The sequence below is a fragment of the Eleutherodactylus coqui genome, chromosome 7, assembly GCF_035609145.1.
Source record: "Eleutherodactylus coqui strain aEleCoq1 chromosome 7, aEleCoq1.hap1, whole genome shotgun sequence".
NCBI classification, from domain to species: Eukaryota; Metazoa; Chordata; class Amphibia; order Anura; family Eleutherodactylidae; genus Eleutherodactylus; species Eleutherodactylus coqui.
Genome location: NC_089843.1, coordinates 225,004,390 through 225,022,928, shown reverse-complemented (window position 1 = coordinate 225,022,928; position 18,539 = coordinate 225,004,390). Strand labels below are relative to the sequence as shown.

The window sequence follows — 18,539 nt, the reverse complement described above, 5'->3', positions numbered from 1 at the left end:
GTGCTACGCGCTTACACATCTCTCCCTCAACCCCCCCCCCCCCAGCTGCGGGACCCACAGCAGCAACCTCTATCTAGCAGAGGACCTAAGTGCATGAAGTCTGACTGATCCCAACTGTCGGCAGCAGACACCAGAGAGAATAGCCCAGCGGCTCCCGGGCGATAGCAGCTCAAAGACTGAGACCTCTTCATAACAGAGCTCGCAGTCCTCACCAGCCCTAACCAGGGATAGAAAGTCATTACCTCCCCAGGACTTAGTAAGCAGCAAGCAGTGAATTGTGCCCAGAATCACAACACCTACAGCTCTTTACCAGCACCATTACTATGCAGAAGAAAACACCAACTTGAGACACAAGAAGTTTTACTTGCTAACCGCGGGGCAATCTTGGGAGCCTTTTATCCCTGAAAGCGACTATCCACAACCCCCCCTGCCCCCCCCCCCCTCTTCACTCAACCTGCACTTCTGGACATTTCAAATTACTCTGACCCCCCCCCCCCCCAATAGTTATTCAACAAAAGGGACTCCGGCTGCTGACATGCCTTAATCCTTAAGCAGATCTTGTGCCCTACGCAGCAAGCGACATCATATATACAACGAAACAATGGTTAAGACCGGCAAGGAAAGAACCAGCCAGACCCCTGGCCACCTTTCTACATCCAAAAATCAGGCGGATTTACAGCGATACTTAAAAAAGAGAAGTGCCCAATCTCCCGCAGGAACCGCCAAAAAGACTCTAACTTACGCCAATGAAGGTGACAACCCTACAGAATCTGAAGCTGAGAGTGATAATGAAACGGAACAGAGCACCTCACTGAAAGCCAATATATCAAAAGAATTTCTGAAGAGTGCTCTCGCACAAGCGATCCAACCAGTCCTCTCAGAACTTAGCGTTATTAAAACCGAAATCCTGCATATCGGTAATAGAGTGGAGGAACTTGAAAATTCATATACAGACGTTATCACCAAAACAAAACAACCTTACAGACCATATTGCACAACAGAGGGACCAAATTGATAGAGCCCTAGTCCTAATAGAAGATCAGGAAAATAGGAGTTGGAGACGCAATGTTAGAATAAAAGGCCTGCCGGAGACCCATGCACCAGACGAACTCAGAAACATAGCACTAGCCATCTTCTCAGACCTGCTGGGAAAAGAGAGAGCGAATGCAATTACAATCGAAAGAATCCACAGAGCAGGACGCCCAAAAACAAAACAGGGGGAACCACGACGCGACATAATCTGCGGCCTCCTTTCCTTTAACGATACCCATGCAATCTTATCTGCCTCGAGGGAAAGGGGACAGTCTACCTATCAAGACACTCCGATCCAACTCTACCAGGACATAGCCCCGTCTACTTTAGCAAAAAGAAGACAAATGAGACCTCTGCTAGAGGCCCTCAGATCCAAAAACTTACAATATTCCTGGCTGTTCCCTTTTGGTCTCCTGATCCATAAAGATGGAAAACGCATTATTATCAACACCCCGGCTGACCTAGACAGAGCATGGCCTGTCCTGGACATTCCACCAATCCAAATCCCATCCTGGATGCCACTAGGGGAAAAATAAATATTACCTAAGGCAGTTGCCCTCACTCCATGGAACAAGGCCACCCGATCCAAATCCCCTAAAAATAGATCATACAAGAGATTGGACTTCCCACAGAACCAACCAGAACCTCAGGCAACTCCTCTTGAACCAAATTGAACTGCCACCCTAACCCGACGGTGGCGCCCCTGATCAATGTCCACATTTAGTCAGGGCTGGCCGACGTCCGGACGAGCTACCAACACCAGGACAGTTAAGAGACAAACTCTTTGAGTGCAACGTTTCTCGCTTTCTTCTTCTTGTTTTAGTTCTCTTGTAGCACTAGGATCCTGGTACGGAGTTAATCCGGTGGCGACGCGGACGTCAGGATGGACCCTATAAAGCCCTGCCATCAGGCAGTGGGACGTGGAGGACTCTTTACCAATCGCCCTCTGATAGGACAATTACATTAATACTATAAGTATCCATTTATCTGTATATACATAATTGCCTATCTAGCCTGATGTGTTCGGGACCCTCCTGTTCTCACTTATATATGGCGGGTCGCAAGAGCCTGGCCTTTTTCGCCTCCCTCCTTGCCCGCGGGTCTCCTCCCGGGGCTCGTACGGTCCACCGGACCTCATAGGGCTCGTTTGCGGGATTTACCCCCTGGGGGGAGCCGTGGGAGTGATGGGGCGATGGGGTGGGCTCTTCGTTGGAAAGCATTTAAATGTTGGGTGTGGCCCCCATGCCTGTTTATCACTAATCGCTCTTGGAGCTCATGCTAGATGAAGGGATGGGGGAGACTCTCTCAGACATTAAGACACCCCGGAGCTCCCCTGGAGGAAGTAGTGTCCAGCTTGCAACGCCTGCTGCTGTTTGGGGTTTCTTTGTTGTTTCGCATTACGGAACTGCCCTGCCCTTCTCGGGCCCTCGCTGGCCGATTGCCTCCTTTGTTTCTGCTATTGTGTTCACTTTAATACAAATATGTTCAGCTAGTCGCACACCTGCACTATGTAGGTGCACAACAAGCTAATTTAAATCTAGTACTAGATAACTGTTGACTGTACTGCTATACTGTTCTGTTGTACCCACTATCTGACCCGCTCCCTCACAGACCTAACCGTAGTCTATTGAGGTAGCAGACACCTAACTTCAACCTTTAAAACTTCAACTCTTAAAGCTTAATTTCTAACCCTGACCTCTAACTTCATCCCAACCCTAATAGGTACCTTACCCACTCTCCCTCCCCCTTTCTCCCCTATAAGAAACACCGAAAGATCTCTCGTTCTGATTTCTCCAAAAATCACAAACTACCATTTACACGAAACAAGACTCTGTAACAAAAGTAACAAACAAACTCATCTTTACTTCTCTAAACACCAAAGGATTGAATACCCCTCAAAAAAGAAATAGAGTGATGTGGCTCCTGAAGAGACTTAAAACCTCTATTGCGTTTCTTCAGGAGACCCACTTTAAAGACGCGGCACACCAGAGATTTCCCAAAAAAATGTTTGACAGATGGTTCTTTACCAACCACCCTAGGAGTGCTTCCAAAGGGGTAGCAATTGTATTACACCCTTCAGTACCCTTTGTCGAGACAGGGAGACTCTCTGACCAAGAGGGTCGCCTGTTATTTTTAAAGGGCAGGATTATGTCAGAAACCTTTACCCTAGCAAATCTCTACGTGCCAAATAATAACCAAGTGACCTGGCTGTTAGAAGCACTAAATAAACTTTCACTTTTTGCAGAAGGCAAAATAATTATAGGATCAGACCTAAATTTGACCCTAGACCCCATCTTAGATGCATCTTCAGGAAGATCTCAGATCTCTCAAAGAGCACGAAAAAGACTTCATAAGGCCCTGAGCGAGCTAAAAGTTTCTGACACCTGGAGGACTTTGAGCCCTACAGGCAAGGACTATACCTTTTACTCTGCCCCCCACAAATCCTTTCAAAGAATCAACTACATTCTTATCTCCACTTTACTAATCAAACACCTAAAACATGCCCACATAGGAAGCATAACAGTCTCCGATCATGTCCCGGTCACAAGCTCCATCAACTTGGCCCCTCCTTCGCATAAGTCCTGGAGCTGGAGACTAAATGAAACAATTTTAGAGAACCAAGAAGCCCTGGAGAATATCTCCACCCATTTGAAAAACTATTTTAAGGAAAATCAACTAAACCCAGAAAAATATCCCTTGGTGTGGGAAGCCCACAAGGCATATATAAGAGGTATCCTCATTTCCATTGGCTCCGCACAGAAAAAACAAAAACTCAAAAGAATAAATTATATACTATCACAAATCTCCAAGCTGGAACAGGCAGCCAAACAAAATAAAGTAATAGAAACCCAACCAGAACTAACAAGCTTAAGAGAACTTACTATATTATAAACATCAACTATTTGCCCACGGTAACAAGGGAGGCAGACTCATGTCCTCTTTAATAAAAAAAAGCTAGGGGAAAAAAACACACATACATAAAATAACTGACTCAGAAGGAAAGACGCACAGTGAAACCCCACAGATAGCAAAAACTTTCCAAAAATTTTACTCACAACTATATAACTTGAACCTAGAAGATCATCAATCGAACGGAACATAAAACAGGAAACTAAGCGAACTATTTGCCTCCCTGGACCTTCCCCAACTAAAACAAGCAGAAGCAGAATCCCTAATCGCTCCAGTGACCTTTGAGGAAGCTACTTCTGTATTGAATAGCTTCTCTCTTCACAAAAGCCCAGGCCCGGATGGATTACCCTTAATCTATTACAAAAAATTTCAGGACACACTCCTACCTCACCTAACCCTATCTTTCAATGCACTGCTAGCGGGTTCACATTTGCCGAGACAGACGCAAGAAGCCTATATTACACTTATATACAAGGAAGGTAAAGATCCACTATTATGTGGAAGCTATAGGCCAATCTCTTTTTTAAATCTAGATATCAAACTCTGGGCAAAAATCCTCTCCAAGCGAATAAACAAATTTATCCCCAACCTAATAAATGAAGAGCAGTCCGGCTTTGTCACAGGAAGAGAGGGTAAGGATAATTCGTCTAGACTTCTTCACATAATTAGCTATGTCAAAAAACAAAAAATCCCCTTAGTCTTTCTAGGTATAGATGCCGAAAAGGCTTTCTATAGGGTAGATTGGAATTTCATGCGAGCAGCCTTATCTAAATTTAACTCCCCCCCCCCGCCTAATCAAAGCGGTTTTCACACTATATTCAAACCCTTATGCCAAAATTAAAGTAAACAACTCCTTTTCTCCACCCTTCTCTATCTCCAATGGAACGTGTCAAGGCTGCCCACTCTCCCCAACCCTCTTTATCCTCTCGCTAGAAATCCTGCGTCAATTGATACGCCTGAATGAAGACATCCAGGGAATTCACCTAAAACACCTTTCAATCAAATCCGTAGCCTTTGCCGACGATATCCTGTTCGTTCTCAGCAACCCAGAACAAGCCCCCCCAATATTAAAAAACATCCTCGACCTTTATGGATACATTTCCAACTTTAAAGTCAATGAAGCTAAGTCGACCATACTAAATGTATCTCTATCTCCTGAAGTCGCCAAAAAACTAAAAAGAACCTCAGGTTTCACTTGGTCTGAGACTTCTATCGAATATCTAGGTGTTAAAATAACAAAAAATCTAGATCACTTTTTGGTTGGAAATTTTGTCCCACTCTTAGAAAATATCTCTTCTTCCTTGCAAACATACGACCTACCAGTAATCTCTTGGTTTGGCCGGAGAAACCTCTTACAAACATACATAGTCCCTAAGATCTTATACAAAATGCAAATGCTCCCAATTTTCCTCCCGGACTCCTTCTTTAAACAGATCAGAACAAAATTCTCCAAATTTATATGGAAAAATAGGAGACCCCGTCTAACCCACAACTTACTGGCACAGAAGAGGAAGTTTGGGGGAATTAATTTGCCGGACATGTCTCGCTACTATAACTCAATTCAACTAACCAGATGGCTGGAACTTACCAACCCCTCAAAAAATAAAATAGTGAGAAACTTAGCGCAGGCCACCTATGGCACATATTTTTTAGGAGACATGTGGCTTCCCAAACAAAATACTTACAAGAAGACCACATTTGATCCGCTCCTAAAAGGTGCATGCAAGATGTGGGATACTCTCAGTGCCGACCTAGCGCCGCACCCATCTCCGGTGGCCCCTCTATCTCTGATACCAGACTATCTGGGATTAAAATTGGACCCCCACACAGAGAAATTATGGTTCGTCTTTGAGAAGCTTACTATCACTGACCTCTGGGTAGCTCGTATACCCAGAGGTAAACAATATATAGAAAACTTGCTTTCCCAGACTACATTGCCACCACTCAACCCCTTAACTTACCACCATCTCTACATAACCCTAGAGAAATTTAACCAGGCCTACCCATCCTCACTCTCGTACACAGAGCTGGAGCGAGTGAGGACAACTTGCAGCAACTCCAGCAGGAAACTTTCGCAAATCAAAAAGAAATTTATAACAGCGCAAATAACAAGCAGACCAGCTTACATTCTCTCCTGGGAGAAGGAGCTCCACATTAAACTTTCAGATGAGGACCTGAGAGTCGTGCTGGGTAGCTCACATGGCCATTCCACGTGTGTTAGGCTGCAAGAAAATCATTTCAAGTTATTACCAAGATGGTACAGGACCCCAGAGTGGCTCTTTGCCTATAAACTGGCTGACTCCAACCTTTGCTGGCGTGGATGTGGTCAGGTGGGCTCCTTATTACACATCTGGTGGACCTGTCCAGTAATAAAGCCCTTCTGGGACCAAATAGAATTAAAGATCCAAGAAACCATAGCTAACTCCTTTCAACTCCTACCTGAACATATCATATTAGCCAAACCTTCCTCAAGCTACAATCCTAGTAAGACCAACCTAACTACTCACCTCATAACAGCGGCCACGGCACTGATACCTACAAAATGGCTAACACCTGACATTCCTACAATGAATCAATGGCTAGCCAAAGTAACCGAACTTTGCAGATTTGAGGAACTCACAAGTAAGACCTCCAGAACACATGACAACTTCCTACTTACCTGGAAACCATGGTTGTCAAAAAGACCTCTCAATCACAATTAGTCTAGGGACCCCTGGTCTACTGAAGACTCTAAGGCTGGGTTCACACTGGGCGTATTTTCGTTGGAAATCTCGCGGTTTGGCCGCAGCAAAAACCGCGAGATTTCCGCCGGGAGAACCGCCGCGTTTTAAGCCGCGGCGGCTTTGAAGCGGTCCGGCCGCATGCTTTTCCATTGCGATCGGCGCTCCCATAGAGAAGAGCGCGGCCGTAACATAAATAAACAAAAAAACGACTGTAAACAGACATGCTGCTTCTTTGAAAACCGCGGCTGCGGCTAATCCCGAGATTAGCGGCCGCGGGCGGTATAGCCGCGGGCGGATCTGCTGCAGCAGAACCGCGGCAAATCCACCCTGTGTGAATCCAGCCTTATAAAGAATCTTGTTCTCTCAGAGCCACACACAGTTATTGCTGCTTACACTTGAACACCTCCTCAGAACGGAGATCCAAATTCTACTCCTTCCCATACCCTCCCCTTCCACCTTACCCCCACTCAACCTATACCGTCTCTCCCTTTTTATTTTTCTTATTACTATCTTTTTTCTCCTTTTTTTTAATGTTCTGTTTTTTCCATGATTTTTCTTTCATGATTGTTCAATACTCTTACATCTCTATGTTATTGGATTGTCAAAATTTAAAAATAAGTGACTATACTGACTTGCTTGAATTGTACATGCATAATAACCATCCTGATTACCCTTCTATGCCATCTCAATGTGTGTCAATCTTTCTTGAATGCGTTAATAAAGAAAGTATTTACAAAAAAAAACAACTAAGCCTCAACACAGTGCTGTACGGAGGCCTGGAATGCCCAACACGGACTCAGAAGATCATGGCATGGAAGATGATAAACTGTACTAAAGCAGCTCTGTGGACAGGAATATTTTATTATTTAAGCACGAGCTTTTATCTGTGAATGAGGTTTTATCGATCTTTCTTAATGAATTATATCAATATTATTTAATAGACCGGAAAAATTTTCCCATTTTATCCAGAAAGTGGTTTTTAAGCGAACATAGTTCCATAATCTGATGCCACCAAGAGCCCATTTTATGTGAATGTATTTTTATTGTTATTTGAAAAACGGTGCTGAACATTATTTTTGTATTTATTATGCTTTTAAAAGGTTTTCTGTAACGCTGTTTTGTGATAAATAAAGTCACCCCTTTGTAAGGGGTAGTCAATTTAAAAAAAAAAAAATCTGTTCTTATCAGCTTAATATCTGATACGTCCCCTATCTGGGGACCATATATTAAATGGATTTTTAGAACAGGGAGCTGGAAAAAGAGCTTGCTCTGTCCACTCCGCACATTGACCTGGTATTGCAGTACCTCCAGGACCGGTGCACCCCCTTTCCTACAACAGTTACCAAAAGCAGAAAAACAAAACTGACGTGCAAGAGGTGCAGCGCAGCTGTGGCTGCTAACAACCAAGCACTTTGATTGACACTCAGCCCGTCTGCCGTGGAGCTCGCAACATTGTATCCACTGTGCACAGCACAGGTACAACTGGAAGCAAAACACCATACACACACACACACACACACACACACACCAGTTCATATGGCAGCCTGCGTCTGTATGCTTCACGTATTCGGGTCATGGGTGTATGTGCAGGGGGCCCGGAGCCCTAGGGGGCCCATAAAGTCTCTCTTCCCCACATTGTAAACCAATGCTATCAATGAAGCTTTATAGTTTGGGGGCCCAGTCCCAGACTTTGTACTGGGGCCCCGCAGCTTCAAGTGACTCCTCCGGATCAGGATAATGCTAGGCCATTCCAACCAGCCTGTGTGAGTGACCTGCAGTCGCTGGTAGTCGAAAAGTGGCCGCCCGGCCGGCCCCGGATGCGCGCTTCAGAGTGGACAGACAGCAACTGACCCCCAATCACACAGGCCCGAGGCTTGCTATGCAGCACGGAATACCTCATTGGACTGCAGCGCTCCACGCGGGCTGAGATACACGCTCCACGTGGGATGGGCAGTATTCGTCCATGAAGATCCAGGCCAACGCTTAGAGATGGAGCAACACTCGGGGAGCAAAGGACTCCAACGAACGGACGTCTACTTTAACCCATTAAGGACCAGCCACTGTATATATACGGCGGCTGGTGCTGGGCTTTGAGGACCACCGATCGTAAAAATACGGCGGTGCTCTAAGTCTCCTGACTCTGCAATCAGTCAGAGGCAGGAACAGGTTATCAGCTGTTAGTGACAGCTGATACCCTGGAGCAGAAGGCAGGAGGGGTTTTTAACCCTTCCTGCCTTCTGCTTCCCCGATGTACAGTGCTCAATGAGCACTGTCGGGGCAAAGTGAAAGTAAGAAGTTCTTTCATTACGGGAGCCTCGGGGGGTCATGTGACCTCCCGGGATTCCCTGCTACTGCAGAGCTGGAGGGTCAGACTTAGACCCTGGCAGCTCTGCAGGTGACTAATGTCACCACAGGGGTTGCTTTCCCCTGTAACTGAGGGTCCTATGGACTGCCCAGCTACAGTGGGAAAATGTCAAATAAAGCTAAAAAAAAAAAAAAGTGAGTGTCCCCCAGAGGTCTTATATGACGTCATGGGGGACACAGATAGTAAAAAACATAATTACATACATTAGTAAAACAAAACAACAGAATAAAACAACAATACATACATAAGAAAGAGAATAACACAAAGCAGATGCCAACAAAAACCGTCGCCGTATGCGCCCTGTAAACCAAAACCATACATACTATATATCAAAACGTCCGAAATAAATAGAGGAACCCATTTCCATACTTTATTTTAGTGTAAATACAAAAATAATTTTTTTAAAAACTATAAATGTTAAAAAAATCATTTTTTTTAGCATTTTACCCCCAATAAAACTAAAAAACGGAAAAAAAAGTCAGTGAAAAAGATATTAAAAAAATAGTCCAATATGTCACGGGAAAAAAAACGCAGCAAAAATAATTTTGGTAGCTAAAGGAAAAAAAATGGAGCAGTAAAATCGCCACATGGGTAAAATCCCTAAAAAGTGTCTGGTCCTTAAGGTACAAAACAACCTGGTCCTTAAGGGGTTAAAAGGATGTATTGCTTTATTCAATGCATGGACACAGAAACAGTTCAACCGCTCGATAAAGACCGCAGTCAATGCAGTAAAGAAAGAAATGTGTCTGTTTAATGTAAACTTGCACGGAGCTCGTTTGTGAGCCACTGACTGACTGAATGCTGCCGACGCTGCTGCTGCATGTCTGAAACGTGGTCTGACGTTACATGCACCAGCAGGGATAAGGCCTTGCCTATAAGCATTCCCCAATAGAAAAGAACTGAACCAACAAACCTACCTGCCTGCTTGCCTGCCTGCCTAGATATTCATTTCCATGGAAGAACTGAGCATACCTTTTAAAAAAAATAAATGCTACAGCAGCGGCCAATTAGATATTTGTAGACCGCTGTCTCCCTCTTGTGGGCTGCATTAAAAAAGCAGTTAAAATCTGTTAAAAAATACAAATTATCCAGTTTTTGTGGTTTCTTGGGGGAGATAGAGGAGGAAACATCTGCCCACTTCCACCTGCAGCAGTGACTGACTGAAGATGACCGCCAAGCTCTGGCATTTATAGTTCTAGACTGATGACAACACAATGCAGTGTCAATTGTCAGACAGCTGGCTCATTTGCATACAAGTCGTATTTATGTGAGGGTATTATTGTATCTTGACGCCACCAGGAAGTCCTGGTGGAGTGAATATTGACAGTGGGTGATGCCCCCTGTACCTGATTGGCTGCACAGGTAGCTGGGTTGCAGGTCCTTGCAGTCCACTAAGGAATCTTTTTTTGGAGCAGAGCTGCATACAGTGATCCCCAGCTGCAGGCACACCGCCCCAGCTCTTCCCCAGTGGAGCATAGCTGCATACAGTGATCCCCAGCTCCAGGCACGGCACCCCAGCGGCGTGAAACAAGTATGAGCAGCCTACCCCAGATGCCATTTGCAAATTGCCGGCAGCAGCTGCAGACCCAAAGCGGCCCCTCCTCTGCCCGGTGTCATCTTCACCTTGCGCAGGGAGAGCAGAGCGCCGGGGGCAGACACTATAAAGCCAGCCGGCCGCCCACACAGTGCAGCAGCAGATCAGCGATCACACTGCACAGCCGCGGGGCAGCAGCAGGAGTGTGGCAGCACACGGACACTAAATGTGCACAGGGGACCGGGTGTCACAAAGCTTTCAGGCATCTGGCTGCAGGGAGCAGGCAGCCGGCGGCCGCAACGCTACAGTCAGCTGATGGGAGTGACTGACGCCTCATCCTCTGGGCTGCCGGGACGCATTGCAGAGAAGTGCTGGCGGAGCCAGCGGTGAGAGTGACAGCTGCTGCATTTCCATTAAAGGGGTTGTCCCGCGCCGAAACGGGTTTTTTTTTTTTTTTCAACCCCCCCCCCCCCCCGGTCGGCGCGAGACAACCCCGATGCAGGGAGGTAAAGGAAGCTTACCGGAGCGCTTACCTTAATCCCCGCGCTCCGGTGACTTCAATACTTACCGCTGAAGATGGCCGCCGGGATCCTCTGTCTTCGTGGACCGCAGCTCTTCTGTGCGGTCCATTGCCGATTCCAGCCTCCTGATTGGCTGGAATCGGCACGTGACGGGCCGGAGCTACACGGAGCCTGCATTCTGCACGAGCGGCTCCATAGAAGATTGCAGAAGACCCGGACTGCGCAAGCGCGGCTAATTTGGCCATCGGAGGGCGAAAATTAGTCGGCACCATGGAGACGAGGACGCCAGTAACGGAGCAGGTAAGTATAAAACTTTTTATAACTTCTGTATGGCTCATAATTAATGCACAATGTATATTACAAAGTGCATTATTATGGCCATACAGAAGTGTATAGACCCACTTGCTGCCGCGGGACAACCCCTTTAATTTTTGCCACCCGTGCTGCTTTATGGTGAGGGTGAATCTTCTTGTTCGGCTTAGAGGATACACTGTAAAGCTCATGATGTAAGTCTAAATGGGAAACGAACCCTCAGGCTGAGGACTAATGCCCACGGCTGAACACTTATGTGAGAACAGAAGGAAACCTGCTGATTGGGAACCACGTTCATGTGACTGCAGACTGGAGGTATCCCCCTTATACTATTAATACTTTGTAATATGAGCCCCCCGATGCCGCTGTGTCGCCACCACGGGGGTCCCAGTCAATGTACCTTTACTGATATAGATGTAGAGTCGCTTATTCTAGCCTTGTTATTATGAAGGTCTTTTCGGGAATTGCCCGCTATACGCTATAACCAGCATCGCATCTGCTTTATAATGAACTTGATAGTTTGTCCCCCAGTACTCTATTATAATGAGGGCTGAGCGGCGATTAGAGGGCTGAGGATGATTATAGATCTGAGCGGCGACTACGGGTCTCAGCGGCGATTATAGGGCTGAGGATGATTATAGATCTGAGTGGCGATTATAGGGCTGAGCGGCGATTATAGGGCTGAGGATGATTATAGATCTGAGTGGCGATTATAGGGCTGAGCGGCGATTAGGGGGCTGAGGATGATTATAGATCTGAGCGGCGATTATAGGGCTGAGCGGCGATTAGGGGGCTGAGGATGATTATAGATCTGAGCGGCGACTACGGGTCTCAGCAGCGATTATAGGGCTGAGCGGCGATTAGAGGGCTGAGGATGATTATAGATCTGAGCGGCGACTACGGGTCTCAGCGGCGATTATAGGGCTGAGGATGATTATAGATCTGAGTGGCGATTATAGGGCTGAGCGGCGATTAGGGGGCTGAGGATGATTATAGATCTGAGCGGCGATCATAGGGCTGAGGATGATTATAGATCTGAGCGGCGACTACGGGTCTCAGCAGCGATTATAGGGCTGAGCGGCGATTAGAGGGCTGAGGATGATTATAGATCTGAGCGGCGATTATAGGGCTGAGGATGATTATAGATCTGAGCGGCGACTACGGGTCTCGGCGGCGATTATAAATCTGAGCGGCGATTAGAGGGCTGAGCAGTGAGGTCCCAATGCTAGAGGCTTTTATCACATGCAGGGCTCACTCCTCCCTTCATCTGTAGTTGTATCACTTGGATGATAGTTTCTGTAGTCTCACTTGTTGCTGTTGGACTATCTGCCGACGTCCCCGAGACTATCTGCCTGCTGGACGGGCTGCAGTGTAACGCTCACTGTTAGCCTAGTGGTTGGCTCGGTCGCTGACTAGCTGTGGCTTGTCGTTCTGTTATTAGCAGCGGTCACTGCTGGTCACATGACATATAATGACTTTTTTCTTCCCGGCCGCCATGTTTCCTCAGCCCTATATACTATTGCTGATGCATCAGGACAGTCTGTGGCCGATCAGCAACCTTGTATCTAGTTACACAGCAGCGGCCATGATGCTTCACACAGACACATCCACTCTGTGGGGACTCTCATTACAGACTGACAGACCTGGTAGGCTTGTGCCCCGCCCTGGTTTAAGTAGTCAGGGCTCCTCCCCGTCAGCGGGGGAGGGGGGTCTCTCCTAGTCTATCCCACACAGCCTGCAATGTATGGCAGACATCGTATAATACATTTAGTGCACATGCTTCGTGCATTCATTATGCTCCTGGGGGCTAAAGGGTTAATGCCCGACCTGCCATATATATTTAACCCTTTCTCCTCAGTATCCCCGTTATTGTATAAACCCTCAGGCTGGGGTCAGCGCCGGGCGTTACACTACTTGTGGTGACAATCAGGACATCTCTGTAGTCTTTACTGATATTTACGGACCAGAGCGCCTATAGAGAGAAGAGGATAGAAGGATCTGAGGATCTCCATCCATCAGATGAGACCCCGCATTGGGCGAGATCGCTGTGGGGCCTCCAAATATGCTGTACTGAGGGGAATGTATGAGGGAAGGAGCGCCTGTCATGGCACGCAGAGCCCTCCCTGCTGGCACACAGAGCCCTCCCTGCTGGCACACAAAGCCCACCCTGCTGGCACACAGAGCCCACCCTGCTGGCACGCGCCGCCGTTGGCCACTCACCACGTTACTGAATAGCGGCAGGGGCCGCGGCTCCCCTGCCGACATTCCCTTAGCAGCGCTGCTATTTGCGCTGATCCCAGCGCACACTGTGTTGTCAGTGTGCAGCCAGGACCCTCTTCCCCCCCCTCCCCTGACGTCTCCCACTACTTGGTTCTGCGAGAGCAGGGAGAGGCGCCTGGCAGCACACTGATGTCAGTGTTCACCTGTGATCAGCACTGCTGGTGGGCACGCCGGGCAGAGGAGGAGCGGTGCTTCCATGAGAAGGAGGGGGTATGTGGGTTTGGGGGGGGGGGGCACTGTGGGGTGTCACTGTGCTACTGGTGGGTTGCTGTGATGTGTTGGCACTGTGCTACTGGGGGGCTTCTGTGGCGTGGGTCACTGTGATACTGGAGGCTGCTGTGGGGGGTGACTGTCTTACTGGGGGCTGCTGTTGGGGGGCCACTATTACAGCTAGGGGGGTGTCACTATTATACTGGGGGCCGCTGTGGAATGTCACTATTATCGCTGGGGCCACTGTGGGGGAAGGGAGTCCCTATTATTGCTTGGTCCGCTGGGGGGGGGGTCACTATTATCACTGGGATGAGGGGTCACTATTATTGCTGGGGGATGTCACTATTATCGCTCGGGCCACTGTGGGGGAAGGGAGTCCCTATTATTGCTCGGGCCGCTGGGGGGGGTCACTATTATCACTGGGGTGAGGGGTCACTATTATTGCTGGGGGATGTCACTATTATCGCTCGGGCCACTGTGGGGGAAGGGAGTCACTATTATTGCTCGGGCCGCTGGGGGGGGTCACTATTATCGCTGGGGTGAGGGGTCACTATTATTGATGGGGGATGTCACTATTATCGCTCGGGCCACAGGGGTGGGTGGGTCACTATTACCACTCGGGCCACGCGGTAACTATTATTGCTGGGGCTGCTGGAGGCGGTCACTATTATCGCTCGGGCCGCAGGGGTGGGTGGGTCACTATACGTTCGATCCCTTGTAACTTGACCACATCCGGGTTATTTCCATGTACTTCACAGATGGGATTTGCCAGGCTTGTTTGTTCACTGCAGTTAATGGTGCCTATATGGGCCAATACCCATCTTCTCAACTGTTGGAGTTTTTCCGACATAGTCCCTGGGGCCGGGACATGCCGCTATATAAATCACAGCTGCAGATCTGCAGTTAATATGATCTCCAATCTCATAGGTCTTTCCGGTTGCTGCACTTGTAAAGAATGACCCCTTTTCCCAAAATTTACAGGAAAGGACCCCTTAATGGGGTTTGATGGTAGCCATGGTCATGTGTCAGGGACTGTGAGAAATGGCTGTGAACCAGTTGGTCCTGTAAACTTCTCCCTTTCCTGTAGGTAATGGAGGGCCTTTCAGATAGGCAGTCCACCAGGTCAGTGTCCTCTCTGGGAATGTTCCAGTATTTAGTAAAGATGTCTCTAGTCTAACCTGACCTTTCGTCAAATGTTGCAATTAGTCTGATCATATCGGTGTGTTTCTATCTTTGGTCATCAGGAGCTCGATTCTGTTTTTTTTACGGTCAAATTCTCGTGCCGCACTAATGGTGCCCTAAGGATTGCCTCTCTGTTTGAATCTTAATGCCATGTCTTCAGTGTTAAGGCTGGCAGGGACAGATGGACAGGGGATCCCTACACCAGCCCTCTCCCATGTCCCTACCTATTTGCCCCCCCGGGCTAGGTCCCAGGGCGGCATCTGGGCGACGGTCCCTACGCTGCCCTAGTGACAGGGACCCCACGGAAGGAGGGACAGGGGAACTGACAGGAAGCGCTGAGAAACTGGCAGAAAACAAACGGAGCAAACTAGAGAGTCATCGAGAAGCAGGCAGGGTCAAAAACAAGAGGACACGTGCGAAGTACAAGAGGCAAACAGGAGGCAAAGTCAAGGTAAGTCCGAAGTCAAACACAAGAAAATCAGGTCAATAAACACAGGTGTAGGCAGAGCGAGTCTAAACCAAACCCTGGCAATGAGAGTCTGGGCCAGGCAGGCTTATATGCAGAACTGCCTGCCCAGAGGGCGGGGAGAAGTCACATGACAACCGGGGGAAATCATAAAACTGCCCCCCCATCCCCCCCCCCCCCCCAGAAGCGCGCACTGACCCGAGTGCTACGCGGCCAACGAGCGGACAAGCGCCCGCGCATGACACGCTCCTGGCCGCTGCGACCAATTACCAGAGTGGGCGAACAGGGACAGAGACGCCAGCCCGGGCTCCGGCGCCCCCAGTGGTAACCTCATCTCTAACATTCAGCTTTTCTTTCAAAACCAGCTTCACTAGAGCAGTTTCTTCTTGTCCTCAACAACTGTCCCTCAGGAATAACATTCTTGAGGGCTTTTAGCTGAGCGCTTTCATAGTGAAGCAAGTTGTTGAATGCCGGGGGCTCTCTGTAGATTGTACTCTCAAGGTCCAAAAATGTAACGGACTCTGACTGTATTTAGGAGGTGAAGAACAAGCCTAGATTATTTCTATTTAGAGTGGACACAAATTCCTCAAACTCCTGACCAGGGCTTCCCTTGAAACTACATTGGGACATGGGATTCCCAGCCGGTTATTCATACTGGTACTTGCCAGGGCTTAAGCTGGCGAGCGGCCGCGATCTGACGACAGCAGGCACATTGGGCTTAGAATGCCCATTGACAGTTCTTCCTCCTTTTCTATGGGCTTTCTGCAGTTCAAACGCACCTCCAGAGGGTGTCTACCTACTAGCATTTCTTTTCCGCTGTGAATTCGCTGTGTTTTTTTTCCACTTGTCAATGGGACTTTCTAATGTTAAAAATGCAACGCACCAAAAGCGCAAGTTGCCGTTTTTGCTTTTTTGGTGCATTGCGTTTTTAGCATTAGAAAGTCCCATTGACAAGTGGAAAAAAAACACAGCGAATTTGCAGAAGAAAAAAAATGCTAGCGGGTAGTCACCCGAAAAGGAAAGACACCTACCCACGACCTTAAAAGTCAACGGGACCTGGGATTCCCAGCCAGTCACCCATACTGGCACATGCCAGGCTCTGTGGGGGCAAGACATGTAGAGGTGACCAACACTGCAGCAAAAGTGACATTTCCTGCCTTGTTTGCATTGACTCGTCTCATGATCCGTGCCCCCACATTTCTTACATGTACATCCACAGAACTCCTTTTGGTGACTGTATTTTTGACAAATCCTACAGAAGTCGGCATTCACTTTTCCCAATTTAAAACGCGTGGGAGGTCAGATCACTCCCCCTGGCCGACTGGGGTCACTTATACACGTGGCCTGGAAACGCCACTTCGAGGTCCAGATGCCAAACTCGTTCATAATCTTTCCCATACATCTGACCGATTTAAAATATCGTAAAAGGAAGTCCTCGACCTCTTTAACGTCAATGTAGGGAGAATACATCTTAATCACCGAGTTTGGTGATGTCGAGGACGTGCTCGACCAGCAAGACTCCCTCAATCTTCGGATCTTTTTTCTCTGGTATAGCAGCTACTAGGCCGTCCTTAGTAAAAGTCACATCGTAGATCTGACATTTGGGGTAATCTTGTATCGCCAAAGTCTCGCGTTTCTGAACATTAAAAATGCCTAGAAGAATATCCTCGACCACAGACCTCAGACCATGTGAATCCGCACCCTCTGAAAAAGCCACACGTATTGTGATATTAATCCACACATAAGCCGGTATTTCGGTTCGGCTCTTGCCCATTTCTGCAAAGAAGATATATCACAAAAAACGCTTTTGTAAAACTAATTTAAAGTGCCCTCCTCTGGCCCGGAGACCAGAAGAGGCAGGGGGATTGCAACCTGTTTATCTTGGGACTAATCCCTCTCCCTGATGGCAGCAGGCGGGTGAAGCCCCCCAGAGTGGGCGATCCCACCAGGCAGAGGACAGGGGTACCCGAGTTACCCTCTGACTCAGATCTCCTGTACTTGGTACACTTGATCTTAGCCAAAAAGCCAAGAAGCGATGACCGAAAAATGTTTTACATGCAGCGCGGCCTTCCAACCCTGCCTTCTATGGCTTCAGGCGATGTCATGGGCACACACTCAAGCAGCCTTCTGAACTCACACACAATGCACTGCAGATGCCTTAAGATCTTTGCATAGCCCCGCCCACCTTCTCAACCACGACCCCCTCACACCCTCAGTCCTTCCTCTTGCACCGTGCTCACGCATCCTAGGCTTGCAGAGCCTGCAGGACTCATCACCTCCCTACACAGGATGGTTAAGCCGGTGATGACACTAGAAGCAAGCACTAGTTTGTCTCTGAAGGTGCGGCGGCCGGTCGGTTGGAGGGATCTCTTCGGCCGGCCGCATTTCGAGTGGGGACGGATGGAAACTTTTTCCCTAAAATGAGGGAAATTGGCTTCGGCCCCATAGGGCTTTATTTTCTTCCCCTGGGCTGGCATTAGTAGAGCCTAGTAAGGAGAATAATAGAGCGGCATGGTCATCCGAAGAACTTAAAAACATACAGCAGGCCTTTTTTCCCGCCATACATACATAGCTACAGATATATATATATATATATATATATATATATATATATATATATATATATACTTAAATCTTGCTATTTGTATAGCGGCAACGTATTCTGCCGTGCTTTCAAATCATTCATTTATCCCCCCCACCTCAAAAGTCTGGGTGCTCACTTTACCGACCTCAGAAGCGTGGAAGGCCGCTGAGTTAACCTCCAGCCAGCTAACTACAGCAAGTGGGGAACTCGCAACGTTCAAGTCATCAGCAAAAGTTTAGGACTGCGATTTAGCTGCCTTAGCATTCTCTGCCGCACATGGATTATAAAATAGTTAGGGGACAGATAGATAGTGTAGATTATAGACAGGACTGTGGTTTCTCCTGTTCACCTGAAAATCCTTTCTGTCATTCCACTTTCAAGTTTGCAATGTGTTTTCCTCCTGGCATGTATTTTCAAGTT

The 18,539-nt window shown here is 47.8% G+C and overlaps 1 non-coding gene across 1 annotated transcript; it reads left to right on the top strand.

Annotated features, from left to right (window-relative positions):
• The first annotated feature begins 7,800 nt into the window (after positions 1-7,800).
• Positions 7,801-7,992, top strand: LOC136574143 (U2 spliceosomal RNA). The gene has a single exon (XR_010786259.1). It is a non-coding gene; the product is annotated as a U2 spliceosomal RNA (small nuclear RNA).
• Positions 7,993-18,539: the final 10,547 nt, after the last annotated feature.